Source organism: Myotis myotis, unplaced genomic scaffold, assembly GCF_014108235.1.
Source record: "Myotis myotis isolate mMyoMyo1 unplaced genomic scaffold, mMyoMyo1.p scaffold_m19_p_8, whole genome shotgun sequence".
Taxonomy (NCBI): domain Eukaryota; kingdom Metazoa; phylum Chordata; class Mammalia; order Chiroptera; family Vespertilionidae; genus Myotis; species Myotis myotis.
In genome coordinates, this window is record NW_023416390.1 from 30,631,514 (window position 1) to 30,653,323 (window position 21,810).

The 21,810-nt window shown below is 41.0% G+C and overlaps 1 protein-coding gene across 9 annotated transcripts in view; it reads left to right on the forward strand.

The window, feature by feature from the left end:
• Window positions 1-3,080: 3,080 nt before the first annotated feature.
• CAB39 (calcium binding protein 39) overlaps window positions 3,081-21,810 on the forward strand; it is an 86,528-nt gene continuing 67,798 nt past the window's right edge. For 2 of the 9 annotated variants that reach the window (XR_004969318.1, XM_036319420.1), the window contains exon 1: window positions 3,084-3,431. The gene's annotated coding sequence lies outside the window, so the exon portion shown is untranslated. Of the gene's footprint in view, window positions 3,432-21,810 lie in introns of all 9 variants that reach the window. The other 7 variants (XM_036319426.1, XM_036319425.1, XM_036319422.1 and 4 more) reach the window with 5 other exon arrangements.

Below are 21,810 nucleotides of genomic sequence, written 5' to 3' on the forward strand. Positions count from 1 at the left end.
GGGATTACAATAAAAGAGGACTCCCATCTTTAAAAAAAAAAAAAAAAAAAGGAAAGAAAGAAAGCTGTAGGGGTAAAGTCCTTATTGACCAAAGTTTCAAAATTAGATAAAACTTCCAGTCTGCCTCTCAGGAGGGCCTGGCACCTCCCTGCCATGGTTACTGGAAAGAAGCAAAGAGCAGCTCGGGGACCAGCCGGCTCAGGCCTTTTAGTCAGCTGACTTCTCTCTGGCCTACACGGCTATGGCTTTTCTAACAGCTTCTAACATGCTTGAGATAATTGTCTGTGGTTGGGATGGACTTTACTTTTAATGTGCTGATATTTTATTTATATTTCAAACTTTTTATTTAGGTTTTCCCTATATACTTACTAGCAATAATAGTCTAGTTTTCTTTTTGTGTCAGTTGCTTTATTGAGATTTTGTATCAAGATTATAATGAGAACAAGAATAATCAGCACCCTCCTACCCCCTTCCCAGACCAATGGAATCACTATCTGCATTTCAAGGGGAGGCCCCAGTCATTAAGCTAATTACATGGACATTATAGTTTGAGGAGCTGCCCCAGGCCTTGTCATTTACTGAAAACTGCTCCTTCCCTCAGTGTAAGCAACCTGGCTCTCCAGCCAGCACTTCCTTCATTCCAGTTCACTCCCTGTCCTGTGCTGGTTCCAACAATCCTTTCACCCACCATTTCATGGGTCCTCCAACTCCTACAGGACGTCTCCCTCCTACTGCCTGCACCTCCACCCCCATTTCCTCACTGCCTCCTATCTGGCTTGGATTCAACAGTCAGCTATTACTATTATTACTTTCTTGTATACACTCCTTCCTTTGCTTTTTCTCTCTGCATGGAGTTCCCTAACAGAAATAACCCTGGTTGAATACAACGCCTTTCCAGTAACCTGTGGCTGGTGAAAAACACAGAATAACCCTGCTGACCAGTCCTGCTTCACTCCTCCTCTTCCCTCAAACTTCCAACAGCTCCTCCCCTCCAGGCTCTGAGCTGATGGTGTTGCCTCCCATCCTAAAATTAAAAACACACAAACAAAAAGAAAGAAAACAAGCAAACAAACATTCCTTTGACCCTACATTCTTTTCCAGGTGCCACCTCAATTCTCTGCTCCTCTTTAGAACAAAACTTTATGAGAGTTCTCTACACTCATGTCCTCTCTTTCTACAGCCCCATTCTCTCTAGAGACCACTCCAGCCAGGCTTTTCCACCCACCTCTGCTGAAACAGCTCCGACCAAGGCCACTAGTTACCTCTATGGTCCTGACGCCAATGGCCAATCACCAACACCAACCTTGCTTGAACTATTAGCCAGAATCGGTGTCATTGATCCATCCTCCATCCCTTGCTCTTCCAGCACATGAAGCTCTCCTGTGCCTTTTCTTGCCACCCTGACTCTTCTCCTCGGCGACTTTTGCTGGTTCCTTGTCATCTCTCCCTGAACTCTCAAGTGTTGGGGGCTTCCTGCTTTCCCTTGGCTTTGCCCTTTATTAACACTCACTCCCTAAACATTATCCCATTGAGTCTTGAGATTTTACTTGCTCTGAGGACTCCCAAAATTCTATCTCCAGCCCAGGCCTCTCCTCTAAACCCCAGATTTCTATATCCATCTCCCTACTTGGGTGTCTCACAGGCAGTTCAAAGTAAATTGCCCCCAAATGTATTCCCGATTTCTTCTCTTCACATCTGCTTGTTTGTCTTCCCCACTTTACCAAATTGTAATTTCCAGATGCTTGATAACATAACAAACAAACAAATCCTTAGAAATAAAATTCTGTCCACTCTACCTTTTAAATGCCTGTAGAACTCAACCACTCTTTACTCCTCCTAGACCCAGCCTGTCTTCTGTCGACCGGATTATTTCAAAAGTTTTCTAATCGGTTTCCCAGCTGAAAGCCTCATGCCCTTCAGACTGGTCTTCACAGCACAACCAGAGTGGTCCTTTTAAAATGTCAGACCACATCCTTTCTTTGCTCAAAACCCTCCAAATAGCTTTCCATCTCATTCAGAGTAAAAACAACAAAGATCTCATTTCAGCCTATATGGTTCCTGTTCTCTGCTCATCTCTGCTCTCTTCCCACCCTCAGGGGTCTTACCTTGCTGGGGTCCTTGGCATCCCACCTCAGGGCCTTGATCCTTGCTGTTCCCTCTGCTTTTCCATGCACATAGGGCATAACATGCTCTTTATTCATGTGGCAGCTACCTGTACAGGAGAGCTATAAATAATAATACTCTGTACTCTTTCCCTCCCTGGCCTGTGTTGCTTTTCTCCATAGCACTGAAAACCATCCAATGTCATATATGTGCTGTTTATTGTTTGTCTCAGGAGCAGGGAATGTTTTGTTTACTGCCCCACCACCTGGAACAGTGTCTGTCACATAGTAGATGTTCAAAACCCCTGTCCAACTACAAAAAAAAAAAAAAAAAAAAAAGGCAACAGAAAGAAACAGAAGTAAACATGTACAACATTTCTATGTTCCAGACTCCGCTGTCTGGGCTTTGCAATGCCTTTTCTCCTTCACCCTCATAAGCCTATGTTCCTGTATGCTTATACGAGTGTGTGAAAAACCCAGACATAGGGACAGGAAATAACCCATGGAGACTAATGCTGGAGCTGGGGTTTAAATCCAGGCTGTTGAATCCTATTAATCTGGATCATTCTATCACTGTCCACACACACTCTCTCTCAGAGGACGCTAAAATGAGTTACCTGTCCCTCACAAGGATGACAGTTTCAATTTACACAAAGTCGGCTCTTGGTCTTTAGCAGAAATAAAGCTTTGTTAAGAGTTGAGGAAGTGGTTGTGGAAAGTGAGCGTGAGATTCCTCCAGGAACCGTGCTTACACAGAAAAGGGGCTGAGCACCAACATTTAAGTGGCAGATGAAAGAAGAGGAAGTCTCCATTCTCAGCTTCTGCATTTCTCTGCGTCCCCTCCCAACACAACCTGGCCAGGGACTCCGGCGCCGAGTCCGCCCGGTCGCCAGGGGGCGTCGGAGGCCGAAGGGGGCGTTGCGGCGCCGCCCGACGTCGCGCCCTTGGCGGCTGCGCAGTGCGCACGTCAAAGCCGGGCTCTGTCCGGGAACGGGGAGCGGCGCGGCCTGGGAGAGACCGAGTCTCCGGGAGCCGGGCGAAGGCAAAGGCGCCGCCGGCTCTGCAGCAGCAGCAGCCTCAGCCCAGGCGATCGAGCACATCAGTGAGGCGGCCGCCGCGGGAGCCCCAGGGCCGCCATCTGCCCGCGCAGCCGCCGCCGCCGCCGCGGGAGCCCGTCATTGGGAGCAGGAGCAGGCGGAAGACAACGGAGGGGCCGAGCGACCGAGCCGTGCCGCGGGGACCGAGCGAGCAGCCCGAGGCGGCGGCGGCGGCCGAGGACGGGGACGGCGACGACGCGGAGGCTGAGAGGGAGCCGCCCGGCCCAACCCCGTGAGTGACCATGGGCCCTGCCCTGCTTGCGGCGCGGACGCCGGCTCGGCTTCCGCCTGCCCTGCCCGGCCCGTCACCGGCCCCGGGGCTGCCTCCATTTTCTCGGGCCGCCGCGGCCCGGCCTCTCGCGGAGCCTTCCCCTCCTGCTCTCGCCGACGCCGCGCCCAGGGGCCTGCGGCGGGGTCTGGGCACCGGGCTCTCCCGCCGCCCTTCCGCGGGTCTCTGGCCGGGCAGGCGGCGGCGCGGGGACGTCCCGGCCGGAGTACGGAGGGCGGGGAAGTGCGGTCCGGGCCAGCTGTCACTCCCATCAAACATGGGCCCCCGGTAAACTTTCTGCTCCCCGGAGGCAGATAGTATCGCCGTGCCGTTCCTTTCGGGAAAATGCCTAACTGACTTCTGGTGAGGAATTGTGCGGCCGGAGCGTTCCCGAGTTCGGTTGAACCCGCCCGGGCGCTGACTGCGTGCGGGCGCTCTGGTCGTCCGCTCCGGAGGGATTCAAAGGTGAACCCGGGCCCGCGGTCTCCTCCCGCGAGGAGCTTACGCCCTGGTGTGGGTGATAAGAGCCGGACACAGATAATCCGATACCCGGAAGGCGGCGATCAAAGTCTTATGAAAGAACTGCAAGGTGCTAGAAAGGCACCCGGGGAAGACGGGACCCGTCAGTCGCTTCCGCCTCGCAGAAATCTGGAAGGCTTCCTGGGCGAGGCTGTGCCTAGGGGTGTCTTCAAGGCCTAATGGGATTTGGGAATGAGGGTTGCAGAATAGACAGCGTGTAGAGAGGAACCGCAAAGCTAGAGGGCAAAGGTAAAAAGGCATTGTGTGGAAATAGTGGGTAATTCATTTGGGTGCCCAGGGCCTTGGTGGGAAGTGGGGGTGTGCTAAAGAGGGATTTGGGGACCTGAACCTTGAATGCTGGAGAGGAGCGGTTTGAGTGGCATTCTGCAGGAAACTTAGAGCTCATTTCTCAGTGACTCATGAGCCCGGAAGTGTAAGTTAGGGGGTATTACAGGCGCTCTTGTGAAAGAAAGGGGAGAAGGAGGCCCAGTAAAGAGTTGGCATTCTGTGACTTGAGTATAATGCAGTTTGAGATCGATTCTGACAGCTTCCCAGATATTTAAGTAAGTCCACGTCCAGTCTAAGCTAAGTACCTTTTGCAAAAAGCTTCATTAGAGATATCAGGCACTTAAGAAGTAATGGAAAGATGTGTTTAAAATAAACTCATCTCCACCCAAGGTGTTTCTGTTGGTGCAGTTCACTAAAATGCATCAAAACTTCTTGCATTGTGTATTAGGTGTCTGCACTTTGGAATTACTGACCTGAACATAACTTCTTTGAGATGACATTTGTGCAAAGCAATCTAAATTATTTTAAAAATGAAATTGTTGCTAATATTCTGGGATAGAAAGTTGGACATGGAACCTTTTTTATAGAAAGGTAAAATTTATTTATTTTTAGTTCTGAAAATCTTTATAGGAGAGCCAGAAACAAAATTCTCTAGCTTTATTTCGTATATTTAAAAAACGTTACTAGCAAGTAATTAGCTGTATTTGAAGTCTAGAATCTATGGAAACAGTTTAGAACCTGTGTTAGTTGTGTAAGCAGGTATTTGTTGTTTGCTTGTATGACAAGTCAACGTCAGCTTTTTTCAATTAAAAAAAAGTTGTTAAATGCAGGAAATACTGGAAATTTAAAAAAATTTATATAATCTTATCACTTAGATTTGGTTACTGTTAACATTTTTTGCATAAGTCTTTTATGATTATTTTTTCTTTACATAATGAAATAAACTGCATATATGTAACACTTTTAAGCTTTTTTTGCCATTAAATATCTTCATATAAAAGTATTTTTACCCAAGTAAGAGAAGTCTTCTTTTTTTAATTGTTTTATTGCTTAAAGTATTACAAAGGGTATTACATATGTCTCCTTTTTTCCCCCCGCCCTTAACAATCCCCCCGGCCTCTCCTACCCCCCAGTGTCTTATGTCCATTGGTTATGCTTGTATGTATGCATACAAGTCCTTCGGTTGATCTCTTACCCCGAGAAGTCTTCTTAAATGTATTCTTTTCTTTCTGACACAGTTGCATTATTTATGTCAGATAAAATGCAGTAGTCATGCATTTTATTTAATAACTGCTATTGTGGACAGAATTTTTTCTCAAGGTTTCTTGTTTGAAGTATATTTATTAACTTCTCTGTATAATTTAGATCCTATTGCTTGTTGAATAAATATTACTTAAGACACATCTTGTCATCAGGTATGGAAAAGATCACACATTTCTGCTATATGAGAGGATGTACTTTTTAAAAAGGCATTATAAAAAGATTACTTTATAGCTAACTAGAGGCCCAGCACATGAAATTCATGCACAGGTAGGGTCCCTAGGCCTGGCCGGCAATCAGGGCTGATTGGGGCTTCCTTCATTCCACGCCACCCCCTGATGGTCAGTGCACCTCATAGCAAGTGATCGCACTGCCGGTCTCCCTGTTGAACTCCCGAGGGGACACTTAGCATATTAGCCTTTTATATATATACATATCTCCCACACAATGTAATGCGCCTCCCATTTCTACACCCCACCCTCACAAGTAGTCTTTATAGGGCCATCCATATAGGCCAGCGGTTCTCAGCCTGTGGGTTGCGACCCCTTAGGCGGTCCAACGACCCTTTCACAGGGGTCACCTAAGACCATCCTGCATGTCAGATATTTACATTATGATTCATAACAGTAGCAACATTAAAGTTATGAAGTAGCAATGAAAATCATTTTATGGTTGGGTCACAATATGAGGAACTGTATTTAAAGGGCCAGAAGGTTGAGAACCACTGATATAGGCTAACTACTTTTTTTTTTTTAATATATTTTATTGATTTTTTACAGAGAGGAAGGGAGAGGGATAGAGAGTTAGAAACATCGATGAGAGAGACATCGATCAGCTGTCTCCTGCACACCCTCTACTGGGGATGTGCCCGCAACCAAGGTACATGCCCTTGACTAGAATCGAACCCGGGACCCTTCAGTCCTCAGGCCAACCCTCTATCCACTGAGCCAAATTGGTCAGGGCAAGGCTAATTACTTTTGATCGTGACATTACAAAGGTTCAGGCTAAATGCATTTAGTTTTCTGTTGGCATTTCTATAGTAAATATAGAATTTGTCATGAAATAATTTGCTGCTGTAACAAAAAGGACTTCTTGTTTTATTTCAGGCACTTCACTTTAGTTCATTATCATTTCAGACTGCAGGTTCTTGTTTAAACCAGTTTTTCCCCATGTGCTTTTCATTCTAAAATGTATTAATGAGGTCTCTGTTTCTGTTCCTAATGACATAAAAAGTGAGCTGCTGAGCTACATTGTATACATTTTCATAAAGTCAATATAAAAGAATAGCTGAGAAAGTCCAGCTTAAAAATGGGGTTTAGTTTTATAATTTGGTTTTATTTGAATCTTTATTTGTATATTGCCAACGTGTATTCCACAGGCATCCTTTATTACTTTTGAATATTAACTAAAGTCTTTTCTTTTGATCATCTTTTGTAGGTTATATATTTCTGTTATTACGCCCTACTTCCCCAAGAGCTTTTTTCCCCAAGAGGAGTTCATCACTGATCATTCAGGTTCACCATCTGCCATAAAAATATAGATTCAAATCCAAATTGTCCCCTACCTGACATCCACAGCACACAAAAATAAAACTCAATATAGGGTAGAATTTCATTTCAGGTAATGTGTTCTGGTTACATTTCTGGTGGTGTTTTTACTTTAAAATCTATTTTTCTCTTTTCCATGGCTCCTTTTAATTAGGAGTTTGATTTTATGAATGTTGTCTTGTGTTATAGAAATAGGAGTGTCATAGATGGATTAGTATGGATAATGGCAAAATGTTGGTAAAATTTTGGTATGTGATGAAATTGTGGGAAAAACGGTCAGATATCTGACCCTCTAGCTTGGATTACTTGTCACTTGTTTTGTTGTTCAATTATTGAGGTGTAAAGATCTTGTGTTTGTGTGGATGCATATCAAGCCAAGTAGCCTAAAAATTGCATAATAATTTAGTCATCAGTCTATATTTTGGTTTTTATTGGAGAGAAGATTGGTATTGGATCCATCTCGAATTTAAGAAGGAATTGAGCTGTATGAGAGTTCTTTGAGTGTCTCACCACTCTAATGCCTTTCCAACTGGACCCTAATCATTATCTTTATCAGTCCATATGGTATGGGGTGGGTAAGTGAGGCAAATATCTCTACCACCAGCGTTTGTAAAGTAGACCAGTCTGGGAGGAAATCCTATGTAATAAAAGGCTAATATGCAAATTGTCCCCTTGACCAGGAGTTCAACCAGGAGTTTGATCAGGCGGCAGGCCCGTCCGATCAACTGCCCATGGCCCCTGCTTCCACCAGTCCCACCTCCGATCAGATCCCCCCACCCTGATCAGGGGCGGTGCTAGCCGCCAAACCTCCCGCGTCCCCTCCCCCAGGCCTGCCCGTCCCGATTGGCCCCGATCCAGGCAGGCTGGCTGGACCCCACCTGTGCACGAATTCGTGCACCAGGCCTCTAGTAAATAAATGTTCTGTTTGTTTCTCAGGCCTTCCAAGTTTGTGAAACAAGTTATTGAAGGACTGAGTGACATATAATGGTGATGAAATTAAGGTTAACAGCTTGTTGCCATCAGCATTTTGTTTTAGAGTGTGCATATGTGTGCATCGTCCTCCAGTGTGTTATTTCTACCTCACTGACCTTCCTGGCCCCACTGTGCTTTTAACTTTCTCTAGAGATAGAAGAGGTCTGATGAAGGCAGAATTGTGGTTTGTTAGTAACTGTGGTGGTAAGCTGGCAGAGGAGGGAGGAATGATATGCAGAGAATTGTAAGAGGTCAGTCAGGTGTGAAGTGGTCCCAAAGGAAAGAGGTAAATCCTCCCCTAGCCATTTATGTTGGCAGTGTCTAGCACATACCAGTTTGCATAATCCTTAATAGTGTCTAACTTGAGATTGTGTTTGTGTTTGCCTGTTTATATGCATACATGCATTTTCATATGCATAGTTACGAAGATGAGGAAATCTAGTTAACCAAAGGTTAGTGGCTGACTGGTTTTATGGTAGTTATTCCTTGGGAGCATTATCCAGAAGATAACTTGTTGATGACCAAGAAAATAATAATGCCAAAACATCACAACACTTTGATTCCTTTGATAAAATGTTCATTGGAGAAGCAACATATACATTTTTTAGCTTTATCTTAATTAAGTGGCTACTTTATAACTTTTTCTCCTGGTTGATGAATTGTAGCTTGCTCTTCTACAGAGTGCTATTAACACGTTGGTCACTGTTCTTTACCTCTACAGATTATGTATCAGCTGTATTCAGGCACAAGGACGGAATAGCATGAACAGATTTTTGTTTACATGTCTCTAGTGAAGGCTTACTCTGCAATTTACAGAATTCTGACTCAGTGGTTAAAAAGCACAGATGCAGCCAGACCCCCTAGATCAGTGGTCGACAAATTCATTAGTCAACAGAGCCAAATATCAACAGTACAACGATTGAAATTTCTTTTGAGAGCCAAATTTTTTAAACTTAAACTATATAGGTAGGTACTCCTAAGGCTTAGGAAGAGCCACCATCAAGGGGCCAAAGAGCCGCATGTGGCTCGTGAGCCACAGTTTGCCGACCACGGCCCTAGATGGTTGAACCCTCAACCTGCTTTGGGCTCTGTCACTTTAGGCACGTTCCTTCACATATCTGCAAAGATTATAGGGGGCTTAAATGAGTTACTACATCTAATGTGCTTATAACAGGGCCAGGCACATACCAAATGGACAAGTTCTGTGATGGTGCTGATGCTACACTGTTCAGATGGAAGAAACGTGAGAACTTTAGAAAACCTCTAGTCAGAATGTTTTTTTCTGTAGTTGAGAACACTGAGGCCCACTGTAACTCGAGCACTGTGTGTCTTTGAGCTGTAACGGGTGCTTTCTGTGAAGTGGAGTCACTTGCTTAGGGTCATGCAGCTTATTAGCCACAGGACTGAACTAGATAAGCCTGGTTCTCCTTATTCTTTATCCAGTTGGCTTGAAAGAAATTGCTTTATACTTTATGCAGTAATGTCTTCTTTCAATTTTTTCACTAACATTTACAAAGATTATATTCACATCCTAAATGTTCTTTGTTTCATAAATCTTGTTTTAAGGTGTTGAATATACTAACATCTATCATTATGATTGTAGCTGGAAAGTGGTGTAGGGGTGGTTGTATGAAGTTAAAAGTTGAAATAGTCAAGGGAGATGGACAAAAATAGATTGAGGGAGAAAATTACCATTTCAGTACCATTAATTTTAGGGCAAACCTGAGGTAGGTAGTCTTGTCTCCCAGGATCATTATAGATGGGAAATGAAACTGAGGACTTGTTCAGGGTCACACAGACATGGCAACAGTTGAACTAGGATTTGAACCCAGATTTGCCTCGCTCCAAAACGTGTTTTATTTTCCTCCATGTGTTCTTGGTTTTTTGTTGATAATTTTTTATTTAGTACTTTAGAGTGAAGGTTTGTAAATACAGCCTAATGATGATTTTAATAGGTTTCTAGTCAGTAACCACATGTCATAATACAAAATAAGATGGTTTATTCAAAGTGCTCTAGTTGTATAGAGTCATAATTTGACTAGTGGTTTATAGTTTTAGTTAGTTCAGTAGTGTTTATTTTCCATGTGAGTCTTGTAGAGAAGATGGGAGGCCTTGAGCTACAGAGGGAAATGCAGAAGCCTGGGAATTGGAAGATCTGGCCTGGGTCCTGACTCAATGACTAATCATGTCACTCTGGGCAAGTCACTCCACCTTTCTGGGCATCATCAGCCATCCCGTTATTCTACTAGGGCAGTGGTTCTCAACCTTCCTAATGCCGCGACCCTTTAATACAGTTCCTCATGTTGTGGTGACCCCCAACCATAAGATTATTTTCGTTGCTACTTCATAACTGTAATTTTGCTACTGTTATGAATCGTAATGTAAATATCTGATATGCAGGATGTATTTTCATTGTTACAAGTTGAACATAATTAAAGCATAGTGATTAATCACAAAAACAATATGTAATTATATATGTGTTTTCCGATGGTCTTAGGCGACCCCTGTGAAAGGGTGGTTCGACCCCCAAAGGGGTCACAACCCACAGGTTGAGAACCGCTGTACTAGGGGAACCAGATTGAAAACCCTTCAAGTCTCTTGCTCTTATTTTCAGTGATCCTATGTGTAGGCTTTCTGACTGCCTTTCTTTCCTGTACTAAGTACTGTTCCTTTTTGTCTGTGGTCTTGAAATCAGTTTCTTTATGAGAACTTTCTGGCACATAACCATACTTGAACATTTTTTTCTCCTGGTTGGTCAGGTGCCTGGTGTTATGTACCACAGTAGGGTAGTTCTCTGCTTCAGGGAATGTAATACCAAAATGTGTATCTTTAAATTTTTTACTTTCATACTTATGAATAAATGGTTAACAGCTAAATGTTATATAGTTGTAAAGTACAAGCTTTTAGTAAGTTAACGATTAACAAAATCCTCAAGCCTCACATCAAGTTTTACTGTCAACTTTTAAGTACCATAAGCTATGAAGTTCTGTGAGTTCTTTGTTTTGAGGAAAGGAAAAACTTTAACCAAGGCAATGGAAATGGAAAAGAAAGGACCAAAAAGGTAGAATTGAATTTGAGGATGTGAAAAACATGCATAAGATAGTATGCATGGCTATAATTGTTACTAAGCTTCTATCTACATAAAGGTGGTATGCTAACCTTGATCATAGGATTGTTTCTAGCCCAGGGTTCTATCAGTGATAAGAGATGATGGTGATGTTCACCACCCCTGAGCATTCACAACTCCTCAAACATATATTATGGATTAATTTGTTCCACAAGCAGTTTTTATTGCCCATTAAGCTGGGTTCTGTCCTATATGCCTGTCCCAAAGGGCTCCTAGTCTAGGTAAACAACCGTTCCCTTCTTTGATGGCATGTTATCGGCCAGTTCATTTACTTGTGGATTCCCCATCAGGGAGACAGAAACTCAGGTCACTAACATGATCTTTGCAGATATTTAGTCTCTCTGTTTACAGTGTGGTTTTTTTCTCTGTTCAGCCTTTGTTACAGTGTGAGTTACAAGTTTTTCCTCTGTATGTAAGTTTCATCTCAGTAGGCTTCCTATGTATGTAAATTTTGTACAGTAGATTATAATTTATTTGAATTGCAGGTTTCTTTTTACCTTTCTTCATATCTTTTCTCTAGTCTTCTTCCATTTCATGTTTTCAAAGTAAAATACATTGTTTCTGTACATATTTACTAAATGATACAACTCTGTATGTTCTGATAAAACTGCTCAGTAGAGATTAAATACTTAACCAAATTACAGTTTTCTGTTAATTTTATTTATCTCTGCTATATTTGTGCTTATTTGCTATAATAGCTGTAGCTTATAAAGACCCTTTCCCTAATAAGTTTACATAAAGCACTGTTTTCCACATTGTGTTTTGCAGAATACTAGTCTTATGAGAGATTAGGAGCTGTTGGTGGGAGAGGTTACAGAATGAAATATCTGTTTAGGAAAACACTGAGTTAAAAGCAGTTAATCAGATTTAAAATTTGAGGTAGTTGTGTAATTTTTCTGTAGAGCTTGTCAGGGTATTTATTTATTTATTCATTTTTCACAGTGTAAAAAGTTTATTTAGCCTTTAAGAGAGAAAGTCACAGAGGCTGAAGAAGTGAGCCAGCTGGGCTGCATGAACTCACAAAACAAGTTACAGAGGCAAAAGAAGGTCTCTGGGAGCTTAGGAGAAAGAAAGCAAAGGATACGTGCCTAAGGAAAGAAGTGGGGGAAGGTGTGGGCATACTTGAGAGAAAGCGTGCCAGGGTTTTTAATGTGCATTGTGACTGTCTAGGAAGGAAATATTGTGTACAGTATTTCCCAATTTGCCAAGATTATTTGGTCACAAGAATACCCCCTCCTCTAGAAAATACACTCAAAACATCTTGAAGGAAGGTTCTGTTGCAAAACAATTTGGAAACCCCCTTATTTACATACTTACTAATATGTAATTCAAAGCACTTTTTAAAAAAAACTTTTTAAAAGATATGTTGATTTGAGGAAGAGAGAGGTAAGGTGAGAGAGAAAGAGAGACATTGATTTGTGGTTTCACTTATTTATGCATTCATTGGTTGCTTCTTGTATGTGCCCTGACCAGGGATAAAACCTGCAACCTTGGCATATTGGGATGATGCTCTAACCATTGAGTACCCGGCCAGGGTTCAAGTAATTTACTTTGTGATTAGAATGATTACTTCTATCAGGTCTGGAATCCAACTAAGGTTGGAATAATTTATTTTCAGTTTAGAATGAACATCTTAAATGAGTGGCTTTTCAATCCTTTATTTTATTTTTTTAATTTCAACCCACACTAAGAAATTACATTTTGCTCAGTGACCCAGCATATACATTAGCACACTGTCCAAACTGGAAAAGAAGTTTCATGAAACAATACCTAGACTTTACTATAGTGAGTGAGAAAACTAAAGCTCAGCCTAAAGATAAGAGGAAAACTCTAACCTTAGAATTCCTGGATATTGTTTCTGGTTGTGTTTTCTTGGCCCGTTGTGAAAAGCCAGTTTTGCGTTGAGTAGAGCCTATACATAAAGTAGTTGTGAGGATTCAGTAAAAAATGCTTTGCACAATGTGTCTGATATGCTAAGTGCCCAATACATTTTAGCTTTTATGATAACTGAAGCCCTAGAGCTCTTTGTGCTGCAACATACACACACTTTCAAAAGTATTTTAAGACTTTGAAAGTGTTGAAGCAGCCTTCAAGTGAACTTGGACTCTGATATGTAGCTGGATGTATCATTGGTTGTGATCTTAGTTGCTGAGCTTTATGCTGTATTCTTGTATGTAATTTATTCTTTTTTTTTTAACAGCACCTTAAATTTAGAAGAATTGTCATAGCATGTATTTAAATACTAATACGTACGTATCTACACCAGTAATTAAATTAGCATGCTTATAGTTTAGAACAATGGTTCTCAACCTTGGCTGCACATTAGAATCACCTGGGAATCTTTTTAAAATCCTGATTTCTGGGCCTCATCCTCCGGAAATTCTGTTTCTTTGTTATGGGATGGGGCCACAACATTAGTAATAAAGAAACAGAATTTCCAGAGGATGAGGCCCAGAAACTTTAGTTTTTAGTTTTATTCATTTCAAACGGGCCGGATCCGGCCCGCGAGCCATAGTTTGCCCACAGCTGCACTGTGTATGTTGCAGACAACTTTGAAAGATCTAAGCTACCCTGATTGGGTAGCTCAGTTGGGTAGAGTATCAATAGATATGCCAAGGATGCTGGTTTGATCCCATTCAGGACACATACAAGAATCAACCAAAGAGCACATTAATAAGTGGAACAACAAATTAATATACCCCCTTCCCCTCTCTCTCTAAAAAATCAATTTTTAAAAAAATCTTAAAAAGAAAGATGCAAGTGGAGAACTGGTTGCTTTTCAAAATTGTCTTCAGTTGAGCACTTGAATAGATTGTCAATCATGGAATATATTAAGTATATATTAAAGGCCATGGCCTCCCATCCGAAAAAGAAAGGGGTACTCCAGACCTAAACTATAAAGAAATTAGTTCTTTTTTATATTTGGGGGTGGAGGGGGGTATCATAAACCATCTGATTTATTCTAGATCATAGAAAAAAGATACCAAATTCATATTTTAAAACTACCATAAACTCTTAAAAACCTAAAAAAATATAAGAAAGGCAACCTGATAAGACATTACAAAGGAAGAAAACGCTGATCCAATTTACATATGGAAATAGCCATGAAAATCCAAAGTAAAACACCAGCAAGTTTAAATAGGAAATTCTTTTAGTTAAAGGGAACAAATAACAGGCAGCACTTGGTATTTACTGTGTGCCAGGCATTGCTCAAGTATATTATCTCTGTTAATTCTCACAACCACCTAAGAAAGAGGTTGTTATTACCCTCATTTTACAGATGAAGACAGGCCAAAAAGGTAAATAATCTGCCCAAGGTTAAACTGATGGTTAGTCACAGAGCCTTGGCTGTGAACCCTTATTGTACGGCATCACTATATATTGAAGACTCGTGCTACTTCATCCCAATATGTGCCAAGATAATGAAGTTAATTCAGCAGTTCTTCTCGATTCTGAACTCTATAAAAGTTGTAGAAGATAAAAGAATATCTGCCTTAAACCAACAGCAAATAACCTACTAATGGGAAAATTGACAGAATTCCCCTTGGAATCAGAAAATGAAATAAGAATGCCCAATAACACTTCTGATGTTTGGTATTACCATGGGCAATTCAAGAATATTAGGGGGGAAAAATGGTGGAAAATAGCAGTGCTTGCAAAACCAATAAAATCAATTGGAAAACTAAAAAAAAAGGAGTTCAGTAAAATAGCTGTATACCACATAAAGATATTTTAAATTTGGTAGCATTTTTCTTGCTAGAAATATCCAATTATAAAAATGTTGGGAGAAAAATAACATTAAAGGGACAAAATGTGAAATGCCTCAGGTGGGGGGCATCTATATGAAATGTTTGAGATCTCTATGAAGAAAATTGTAAACATAATTGAGTAAAGAAAGACTTAAGAATAGAGGGTTACCATATTCTTGAATATGAAGCTAGGCAAGAAAATTTTCCAAGTTAAATTATTGGTCAGAAAGTATAGTCCAATTTTTTAAGTCAACTTAGGGAGCTCACTAAATGGTATATATGCACCTACTACATGAGCGAAATCACACATCAGTGGGGAAGAAGAAAGTATTTGTTTTTTAATTGAGGTAACATCCTATATAATAAAAGGTTAATATGCAAATTATCCCCTCAACCCAGAGTTTGACCTGGAGTTCTACAGGGAGTTCAACCAGGGGGCGGGGCTGGCCGGTCAACCACCCACAGCCCCTCCCTCTGGTGGCCCCACCCCTGATCAACCCCCTCATCCCAATCAGGGCCGCCAGCCAACTACCCTAGCCCCTCCCCCCAGCCAGCCCCGCCCTGGTTGCCCCCCCCTCGCCCTGATCGGGGGCAGGGCCGGTCAGACCCCACCGGTGCATGAATTCGTGCACTAGGCCTCTATTTAGTTTATAACATTATATAAGTTTCAGCAGATGTGCATTATAATTGAACATCTGTATATACTACATTGTGCTCACTGCCAAAAGTCAAGTGTCCATTTGTCATCATACAGTTGATCGCCTTTACCCATTTCACCCTCCCTTCACCCTCTTCTCCTCTGTTGTCTGCCTCTAAGAGTTTGTTTTATGTTTTGTTGTTTGTTTTCTCTAATTCCACATGAGTGAAATCATATGGTATTTGTTTTGTTCTGTCTGACTTCTTTCACGTAGCCTAATACCCTCAAGGTCTATGCATGCTATTTCAAATGGCAGGATTTCATATTTTCTATCACTGAGTAGATTCTGTTGTACAATCTATATATATAAAAGGCTAATATGCAAAGTGTCCCCATGGGAGTTTGACCAGGAGTCCAGGAGTTCTATTGCTCGCTATGACGTGTGCTGACCACCAGGGGGCGGTGCGAAACGAAGGAAGGCCCCATCTGGCAGCCAGGGAAGGGGGACGCCGGAAGGCCCCAATTGGCCCTGATTGCCAGCCAGGCCTAGGGACCCTACCCGTTCACAGATTTCATGCACCAGGCCTCTAGTATAACATGTTCTTTATTTATCTGTAAGTGGACATTTAGGTTGTTTTCATGTCTTGGCTGTTGTGAATAATGCTGCAGTGAACATAGGTGTGCAGTTATCTTTTTGAATTAGTGATTTTGTATTCTTTGGATAAATACCCAGAAGTAGAATAACTGGGTCATAATTTTTGAGAAATCTCTACTGTTTTCCATAGTGGCTGCACTAACTTACTTTTCCATCAACAGTGTACGAGGGTACCCTTTTTCTCCCCATCCTCTCCAGGACTTGATAGCCATTCTCATTGCGGTTTTGATGTGCATCTATTTCCCTAATAATTAGTGATGTTGGGCATCTTTTCAGGTGCCTTTTCACCATCTGTATGCCTTCTATGGAAGGAGGAAGGATTATTTAGCCAGACATCTATAGGCAATTGGTTATTTTTTGGGAAAATCAATTTTTATAATTAAGCTACCCTTTATGTAAAGAAATCTGTTGCAAGAATGAGTTTTTAAAAACAAAGTCGAAATAAGAAATTTATATGAATATTTTTCAGACCTTTGGATAAGGAAGCAAGTGACTGAAAGGGAAAAAAAACCTAAAATAAATCTATGAAAAACTTTACATGATGATAGACAAAGGGTTAATATTTACCTCAGAATAGTAACAGCTCACACAAACTGATAACTGTTATGTTGTTTGTTTGTTATATTTTAAATGCCACCCTGGGCATATTATGCATGTTAGAATGTTAACAGTATTCCTATCATTTTATAAATAATTGAGACACAGAAGGTAAATGTTTTACCCAAGGGTTTTGGCACACACCTGAACTAAACAGCAGAACTGGAATTCAAACATGGGTCTGATGAGTGGTTATGCTCTTAACCCATAAAGCATTCTGTTTTTCAAACAAATTGAAGGCTAAACACTGGATAAGTGGGCAATCTGATAGTGGCCAAATAAAAGAAATGCAGACAAGGAGAGATTCCAAATGTAAACACCTTATTTTCACCTGAATTCACTCCTCCTCCACTCATATGTAGCTTCTCAGGAACTATTGAAGAAAGAGAAGCTGGGAAGTTCTAATTTTTGAGTAGTTGTTATTGGATGCCATGTAACTCAGAAAGGACTGTTTAGGGAGATGATATACCAGAATTTGACTAGCCAGAACAAAAAAGACAGCAAGATCAATTCCAAGACTGTGTACATGAGGTAAAAAACAAACCATCCACTTAGTAGCATAATTTTTCCAGGAATTGGAACCCTCTGGATTCTTTGTAATGCAGGTTCTGGTCCTTAGTACACTTGTCTCTTCAGTTCTCTGTAGAGTGTAAAAGTTAAGGTATCTTACTTAGTACAAGAAATGAAGGATAGCCCAGCTGGTGTGACTCAGCGATTGAACATCAACCCAGGAACCAAGAGGTTGCTGGTTCAATTCCCCATCAGGGCACATGCCCGGGTTGTGGGCTCAATCCCCAGTGGGGGGCATGCAGGAGGCAGCCAATCGATGATGTTCCTCTCGATTTTTCCATCTCTCTATCCGTCTCCCTCTCTAAGTAAAATAAAATAACAATAATAATAAAATAATAATAATATAAGACTGGAGTGCAATTAAGCCATTACTTTTCTGATGCTCTAAGCTTATTCATATCACTGAACTTTTTATTAAAATTGATACCAGAGAAGTCCAATTAACCACTCTACTTTAACAATTAGCTGAGCTGGTAGGTAGCACTATAATATTTGCCTTTGAAAACTGAAGAGTTTAACCAGGACTTCATTTTTGTTGTTGTTAATCTTCACCCGAGGATATTTTTTCCATTGCTTTTTAAAGAGAGTGGAAGGAGAGGAGAGAGACCGAGTGAAACATTGATGTGAGAGAGACTCACCAATTGGTTGCCTCCCACACTCGTCCTGACCAGAGCCAGGGATCCAGCCTGCAACCAAGATATGTGCCCTTGACCGGAATCAAACCCACAACCCTTCATTCAGTGCAAGGGTTGATGCTCTCATTGCTGAGCCAAACCAGGTAGGACTAGGACTTCATTTTAAATCTAGTTGTATAAATTGACTTGAAGGTTAGGTCAGTGTTTTCCTCAGAAAATAACTTTGTTTAACCTGCAGACATATTTAATGGACAGTGTATTATATCATAAAGTATAGTTTTTAATTAAAAAGTTGTTAAATTTCTGACATAGAAGCCCAAATAAAAAATAAATTAAAAACTGATAGAAGTGAGGTACATGGGCTGGATCGAAGCTGGATGCGCACCTGCTCTGGACCTTATAGGAAGGCTTAAAAGCCACGGTCTGATTGATGGCTAATTTCATTTTAGTTTGAGAAAATTTCAAAGCCTGGATCACCAATCTCCTACTTTTAAGGAACAAGCTCAATCTATGCACTCCACTATCCCTAAGAACACCTATAGAAAACAGAATTTTAATCAGCATTAATTTCTTGTTTGAACTAAGATTTTGACAGGATGTTAGTAATATGGTTATCAATAACCTCAACATTAGGAGATCAAGTTAAAAATCAAGAAGGTAGATTTTTGAGGCCTGCACAGAAATGGTAATGTCTATTTGTGTTTTGTTTTTGATTTGTGTGTGTGTTTTAATTTATCTTTATTGTTGAAAGTTTTACAGCTGTCTGCTTTGTTTTTTGTTATTCTTTTCCCCATTGACCTCCTCCTCCCTGTACCCACCCCTCCCAAGCCTTTGCCCTGGTTAATCTCTCCCTTCCCCAACCCCCCAACTCCACCTTCCCTCTGAAATTCATCAGTCTGTTCTTGGTTCCGTGTCTCTGGATCTGTTTTATTCATCAGTTTATTTTGTTCATTAGATTCCACATATGAGTGAGATCATGTGATGCTTATCTTTCTCTGACTGGCTTATTTCGCTTAGCATAATAATCTCCAGGTCCCTGACTGGTTTATTTCACTTAGCATAATAATCTCCAGGTCCATCTGTGCTGTTGCAAATGGTAAGAGTTCCTTCTTTTTTACTGTAATTAAAAAAGTAATTTCACAGATCTAGAATAAACACGCCAAAAACTTATATGGAATCAAAAAAGACCCCAAATAACTGCCACAATCTTCAGAAAGAACAAAGTTGGAAGAATCACAATACCAGATATCAAGTTATATTACAAAGCCACCGTAATCAAAACAGCCTGGTCCTGGCACAAGAACAGACATGTAGATCAATGGAACGGAACAGAGACCCCAGAAATCGGCCCAAACCATTACACTCAATTTTTAACAAGGAGGCAAGAACATACAGTGGAGTAAAGACAGTCTCTTCAACAAATGGTGGTGTTGAAACTGGACAGGTACATGCAAAAAAAACTAGACCACCAACCTACACCACACACAAGAATAAACTCAAAATGGATAAGAGACCTAAATGTAAGTTGTGAGACCATAAAAATCTTAGAAGAAACCAGAGGCAGAAAAATCTCAGACATCTCTCATAGCGATATGTTTACCGATACATCTCCTAGGGCCGTGGTCAGCAAACTGCAGCTCGCAAGCCACATGTGGCTCTTTGGCCCCTTGAGTGTGGCTCTTCCTAAGCCTTAGGAGTACCCTAATTAAGTTAATAACAATGTACCTACCTATATAGTTTAAGTTTAAAAAATTTGTCTCTCAAAAGAAATTTCAATCATTGTACTGTTGATATTTGGCTCTGTTGACTAATGAGTTTGCCAACCACTGTAGGGCAAAGGAAACGAAGGAGAAAACAAACAAATGGGACTACATTAAAATAAAAAGCTTCTGCACAGCTAAAGAAATCATCAACAAAGTGAAAAGAGAGCCCACTGCATGGGAGAATATATTTTCCAATGATACATCCGATAAGCAGTTAATTTCCAAAATATATAAGAAACTCATACAACTTAATAAAAGGAAGAGGGACAATCCAATTTAAAAAATGGGCAAATGACCTAAATAGACACTTCTCCAAAATGGACATACAAAAGGCCAAGAGACATGAACAAATGCTCAAAGTCACTGATTATCTGAGAGATGCAAATTAAAACAACAATGTGGTATCACCTCACACCTGTCAGAATAGCTATCATCAACAAACAAGTGTTGGGGAGGATGTGGGGAAAAGGGGACCCTAATGCACTGCTGGTGGGGATGCAGACTCATGCAGCCACTGTGGAAAACAGTATGGAGTTTCCTCAAAAATTAAAAATGGAACTCCCATTTGACCCAGTCATCCTACTTCTAGGAATCTATAATAATAAAAGCATAATATGCTAAGTAGATGGGGCATCCTTCCGATGTCCTTCTGGGATGAAGCCAGGCCTGTAGCATAGGATCGAGGCAGCTGCCTCGCCTGCGACAGAGGGATTGAGGCAGCCGCAGCTGCAAAGGCCTAATCTTGCACGAATTCCGGGCATCGGGCCTCTAGTATATCCTAAGAAACCTGAAACACCAATCAGAATATATGCAACTCTAGCTGAGATTTGGAAACAGCCCAAGTGCCCTCAGCAGATGAATAGATTAAAAAAAAACAATAATGTCTATTTGTATGATTTTTTGCAGGTTACACAACACTTTCATAAATATTTGGTTTAGTTACCACATTTACTTGAGTTAGTAGCATTCTGCTGAAAGAGTAAAGGAAAAAATCAAATGTCATGCTCAGAATTTTTGTACTAATAAATAACTTTTTAATGTAAGTGAATGTATCTGTTGTAGCTCTTTTGAATGTTTTGGGGCCTCTACCTAAAACTTAACTTTTTATGCTCCCTTGGATATAAGATGTGTTTGTTTGTGAATTTTAGATACAGCTTTCAGATAAAAAAGCAAGTTTTCCCTAGTGATTATGTTGTGATGTCAACACTCACCTGGAAAGTACCACTCCATAAAGTGTGGAATGTTCTTTTAGCAATAAATGAAGGCATGTGGTTATTCTGTAAACAGAACTTGGGTTTATGGTGAGTTTTTCAACACCACCTGCCTTCCTTTTTGCTCAATACTTTATTACCCACCAGAGCTTCATGAAATAACAAAATAATTTTTGTTTCCTTATGATTATTGAGATTGCTACATAAAGCTCTCCCATTAATTGTAATACATTTCATTACTCTTATCCAAATTTACTTTTTGTACAAAACAGAGTTAAAGAAGCATCTCCTCTGTTGAAGTTTTAGACCTTTAGCACAGTGTCCAGTGTAGCCTCTGAATTTGCTACCCAAATTATTTTATGGGTTCTTTTCATACAGTCAGGTGGCATGTATTAATCTTCTGTATCTCTCTCTCTCTCTCTCTCTCTCTCTCTCTCTCTCTCTCTCTCTCTCTCTCTCTTACTCTCTTAATTCTCACCTGAGGATTTTTTCCCCATTGCTTTTTCAGAGAGAGTGGAAGGGAGGAAGAGAAAGGGGGGGATGAGGAGAAAGAGGAGACACATCAACTGATTGTCTCCCACATACACCCCAAAACAGTGCAGGGAATGAACCCACAACCCAGGTACGTTCCCTTCACCAGGAATCAAATCCGCTACTGTTCGATATGCCAGCCGATGCTCTAACCACTGGCCGGATAGGGCAGCCTAATATAGATTTCAGTCTTCCTGTGTGTATGCCTCATCTCATAGCTGTATTCTAAGTCGTGGAACAATTCCTAGTGAATGTGTGCCACAAGATGAGGCATGACCACAT